The sequence below is a fragment of the Mauremys reevesii genome, linkage group 7, assembly GCF_016161935.1.
Source record: "Mauremys reevesii isolate NIE-2019 linkage group 7, ASM1616193v1, whole genome shotgun sequence".
NCBI classification, from domain to species: Eukaryota; Metazoa; Chordata; order Testudines; family Geoemydidae; genus Mauremys; species Mauremys reevesii.
The window spans coordinates 59,727,289-59,732,666 of record NC_052629.1 but is presented as its reverse complement, the minus strand read 5'-3'; the positions used below and the strand labels follow the sequence as shown (position 1 = coordinate 59,732,666).

General features: G+C 48.9%; 1 long non-coding RNA gene across 1 annotated transcript; it reads right to left on the bottom strand.

The window, feature by feature from the left end:
• Window positions 1–1,552: 1,552 nt before the first annotated feature.
• LOC120368998 lies at window positions 1,553–5,174 on the bottom strand. Its single transcript, XR_005582884.1, has 2 exons — window positions 5,117–5,174; window positions 1,553–1,941 (listed from the first exon to the last, which is right to left on the bottom strand). It is a non-coding gene; the product is annotated as an uncharacterized LOC120368998 (long non-coding RNA).
• Window positions 5,175–5,378: the final 204 nt, after the last annotated feature.

Sequence of the window (5,378 nt, the reverse complement as noted above, 5' to 3'; positions counted from 1 at the left end):
TTGGGTGTTCTGTAAGGACACAATCAACTCCTTCTTGTGAAGCCCTGATCAGTCACAAAGATTTAGTTCTGCCTTTGTCATGCCACCAGCCTGTCTAGAAAATGCCTTGACAAACCCCTTTAGGCTCTATGAAAACAAGAGAGGAAAGCAACTGCACATTGCTCGGATTCTGCAATTTCAGATGCTTGATTTTAACATACAATTAACTTAAAAAATGGCTGAAATGGATCCTGCCCAGACCAGACCAGTCCTGTCCAGAAACTGGTTGCCAGCATGATACGTTACAATCCTCCTGTCGAAAGTCATACTTCACATCGATAATCACTTCACAAGGCTTTGGGATGATGCATGTGATTTTTGAACACTACGATAAGCAACTAAAACACACAGCGCTTGAACTCACTTATTCCATATTTACTGCAGTGTAACTCCACTGACTTCAGTGGAACAACAGCTCCTGATGTTTGCAGATTGCACAATGTGGCATAACCACCCTCCCCCGCCATCTTCACTAAATTGTGGTGATTATCAGCAGCTGGCAACAGAATTCTGCCTTTTGGATTTCCTGTAAGATAGGACAAGAAGTGCCCCAAAGCCTTTTTTCTTGAAAGCCCTTTTGAAAATTGAGACAACTTGTTAACAAAATGAAATGAACAACATATGAAAGAGATGGGAGAAATATATTAAGAAAATAAACTTTGGCTCTGAACATGAAGGCAAAAAGCAGCTTTTCAAATATCAAAAAGCACATGTACAGCAGTAGATGAATGTCTCTTAAACTCAAAGAATTCGGCTCCTCACACAGTACCAATAGAGTGCTATACTTATTGCAGTGACCCCTGAGAGCCAGTCACTGAAAGATATTGCTTACTTTTAAACCAACCCTCCAATCAGCTATTTAAATAGGAAATGTGATCTTATTGAACAGAGAAAGAAGACAATCAGAAATTTATAAAGCACTTGAAGGAGCTCTGTGAGCTACCAGCTTATCATGGGCAACCAGCCTTTCTCTTTACCATATGAACAAAAAAAAAGTATGTTAGATATTTGATATAATAAACAATGGAGACATTTAATGGAAACAAATAGCATTTTTGCTCATTTTATTTCCTGTTTTATCCTTCTGCAAGTTGTTGAGATGTATCTTTAATCCTTCATGGACAATGTCCATGTCTGTCTGTCAGACAATATTCTGAGAAGCTTTTAATAAATGCTAAGTGTTACAGATGGATTAAAAAAAAAAAAACCTCAGAGGGTTGCTTGTGGGTCAGTTTTCCACCGTATTTGTAAACAGTGAGATATCAGTTCTCAAACCTGTCTTAGGTTGAATCTTGGGCTGTTATTTTGGAACACACTGAATATGCTTTACACTGAGGAATGCTGTGGCCTGAAGATAATAAAGAAAGTAAAGTCCTTTCCTTGTCAAGACATAATTAGTCATAGGAAGGTGCTGCCATATATTCAGCAGGAGAACTTGTTTAGAGAGTTGCTAGTGGCTTCAATAATAGACAATACACACTGCACATAATACAAGGTTGTGAGCAGACTTCTGTCAAACCACAGGTAATTTAGTGAAGTGATACGGCTGGATATGTTATTGGTACAATAATTGCTAGTACTGAGAAGTTAATGGCATGGTCACGTCACACTACTCCTTATCCTTATTTCACCAAAAAAAGGCTCCTAGAAGCTGTGATAAGCTTGTTTGTAACTAAAGTTCTGCCAGTGATATTTGTTCCATTAGCCATATTGGTTCCTACCCAGTGTTTTCAGCTGACTGTAGCAGATCTCTGTCTTTACATAAGCAGCTGATGAAACCACTGGGTTTGAGGTCCCTGTGATCTAACGGCTTTATAATTCTCTGTCTCCCTGATGGAAGCTCAGCAGTTGGAGCTTGATTAATGTAATCTGACATCCCCAAAACAGCAAAGGGACTTTGGCCTGCAATGGAAGAGAAAAAGAAGAAAGCAGCAATGAGGTGTCCCTAGCATTCTGGATAAGACTGGTTACTTCTGGGTAACATCCTGTGAAGCCAGAGCAGCCCATGGCCTGGGCTACACTCGAAAGTTGTACAGGCAAAACTCTCCACTTGTCCACACAGCCTGGCAGTTGTCCATACTTAATTTTGTCCCTTACCAACAAAACCCTCCGTGTGAGCTGGAAGTTATTCACCTTTTCAGAATATTTATCATACTCTGGGTTTCAGATTTCTGGCCTATAATTTAACTTTTCATCTTGCATACAGTCTAACCCTGTAATTATAAAGTTACCACTGACTTTCTGGCTGTCTGCATGGGCAACCTTAATTCTGGCATTTCCGAACTTTAGAGAGCTTGTCTTTAAAAAAACAAAACAAAAAATGATGTTAAAATACCATTATTAGGGTTGCAAAATGTAATTTCTTATGTATTTTTTAAAAACTTTTTTTTTAAAAAATGCAATCATGTGGAACCATGATGATCCCAACATGGGTCATCAGCAGAGTCACTACAGTCCCCTATCACTTGAGCTAAAGGAGTAACTGATAGTAGAAGCTGGCTATTATAATCTATGAAGACCTGCCTGTAGAGGGTGATGGAGATACACACTTTGCCAGTGGCTTTCATGGCTGTTTGATAGACAGTAAAGGAATGTTGAGACCCAGGGATAATGGGTTCAATTCCAGTTCTGGAGGGGAATATGCCTAGAGATTACTGACCTTTTTGACTCCCCCAGCCTCTGTCCCTTACTGCTATTATCACTCTATCTCCTGCTTGACTCCCTCCCTGTTCCTACTGCCATCCCATTCCCTCTGCTCCTCCTCCTGTCCCCTGCTCCTGACCATTTCTCACCTTCTGTCCCTTTAGCTCGTAGCCCCGTAACCAGGGGTGAAAGTAATTTACAGGATTTACCGGTACTGCCGGAGTCCTGAGGGGGCGTGGCCTCATCCAGAAGAGGCGTGGCCTCTCAAGAGTTAAAGGCCCTGGGGAACCAGCTGTCGCTGGGAGACCCAGAGCCTTTAAATCAACCAGGGGCTCCCAGCTGCAGAGGTGGCTGGGAGCCCCCTGGGGCTCAGGGGCAAATTAAAGGGCCCGGTGCTCCGGCCGCCAGGGGGAACCCCAAGCTTTGCGGGGCTGGGGCATGGATTTAAAGGGCTCAGAGCTCCTGCCGCTGAGGGAAGCCCGAAGCCCTTTAAATCCTGGCCCCAGCCCAGCCGCCAGAGCCGTGGCCGGGATTTAAAGGGCTCTGGGCTGTCCACAGCCGTGGGGAGCTCTGAGCCCTTTAAATCTCAGTTGCGGCCAGGATTTAAAGGGCTCTGGGCTGCTCACAGCGGCGGGGAGCTCTGAGCCCTTTAAATCCCTGCCCCAGACACCGGAGCTGCGGCTGGGATTCAAAGGGCTCTGGGCTGCCTGCAGCCGCGGGGAGCTTGAGCCCTTTAAATCTCAGCCGTGGCCTGGATTCAAAGGGCTCTGGGCTGCCCACAGCCACGGGGAGCTCTGAGCCCTTTAAATCCCCGCTGTGGAAGTCGATGCGGTCCAGCACGACGTACTGGCTCTTGCCGGTACGCCGGACCGGACCGGCTCACTTTCACCTCTTGAACAGCAGAAATACTGTCTTCCCTGTCCCCCCCACCCCTCAAAAGGCACCGGCGCCCTTCCCACAGGATAGTAATACATACTGTATGTATGTTTATGTGTATGAATGTATCACAAACAATGCAGCTGCAGCCTGCCACCGACCAGCAGCGACCCCAGCAACCGGCCCCTGTGGGCTGCTGTCTGCAGAGAGCCAGCAGGTGCCGCTGGGCTGGGTCTGCCGAGGAGTGAGTAACCAAGGCAAAAACCACAGTCAGCCATCCAGGGAGGAGCCAGGAGGGTGAGGGGGAGGAATGCAGAGCTTTGTCTGCAGCCTGGCTGGAGGAGGGGGAGGGAGGAGATGAGAAACCAATGTGACAGTGAGTTTTCCCCTTCCACCTGCTTTTATTAGCTCTGGATTTAAGCTGTACAGCCAAATGCTTGTATTTGTTGTGTATATTAGTATTGGAGAGATCCCCTCATCCCGGGGGCAGAAAAGGACTGCCCCTGCCATGGTCAAACACACCCTCCGCTCGACCCCCTCCCGCCAGCTACTGTGAGTGAAATTAACAAGGATGCCAGAAACCTAGCCCTGGGGCTGAACCATCAGGGAACAGCTGAGTTTAAACTATTCTTATGCAGGGAGCAGGCTTCTCTCTCCCTCCCTCAGTCAGTCTTCTTTTCTTACCGGTCCTCCATACCAGCCCGTACCAGCTTACTTTCACCTCTGCCCGTAACGCCCTTCCTTCTGGACTCTTTACCCATTTCCTCCCTGAGATCCTGCCTCTGTCCACAGACCTTCCATCTTTGACCCACCCCCTCTCTCTTCCTCCCCACTCTGCATTCTAGAGGTTGCTTCTTTCTTCTCCCCCACATTGCCTGGGCTCCATCAGGAGGAGCATTGAGAGCACAGGAGAGACAGACTCTTTGCTCTCAGTTCCGTGGCCCCTGGGCAGCTAGGAGAGGAATTGCAAGAAAGCCCTGGGCCAGAGTATACTCAGTCACCCTGTGGGAATGGCACAGATATAGTCTGGTTGACACATAGGAGCTGCGAGGGGGGTGGAGAAGGCTCAGTGAAGACAGAATCTTCCAAGAATTTAGGGTCAAACTCTCAAAAGTCTCGACTGAACATGTGTGAACGGAGATTTTTATAAGGGTTGGTAGATGACTGGCTGTCTGCAGGGCCAGTGCAAGGATGTTTCGCGCCCTAGGCAAAACTTCCACCTTGCGCCCCTACCTGCACCTCCGCCCTGAGGCAGCCCCGCTCCGCGGCAGCTCCCCCCTCCGCCCTGAGGTGCCCCCCTTGCGGCAGCTACCCCCCTCCGCCCTGAGGTGCCCCCCACCCGCAGCCCTGAGCTCACCCTCCCGCCCCAGCTCATCCCTGCTCCGCGCACAAGCACCCCGAGCACGCCATCGCTGCTTCACTTCTCCCACCAATCAGCTTAGGCGCCGCAAGCTTGGGAGGTGGGAGAAGTGAAGCAGCCATGGTGTGCTTGGGGAGGAGGTGGAGCAGGGGTGAGCTGGGGCAGGGGAGTTCCCCTGTGTGCTGCCCCCATACTTACTTGCTGCAGGCGGCCCTCCCTGCACTCTCCTGCCCCAGCTCCCTCCGCCTAAATGCCGGCGGCGACCAGGGCGGCCGAAGATCCGGCCGCTGCGATCACTGCCGAAGAAAATGGCGCCCCCCAAATCCCAGCCCTAGGCGACCGCCTAGGTTGTCTAAATGGTTGCACCGGCCCTGGCTGTCTGAACTATTCATTTCCTGGGAATGTGCAACTCCTTGTCACCAGACCACATTGTGATGGTGTACCTCATGAGGCTTTATGT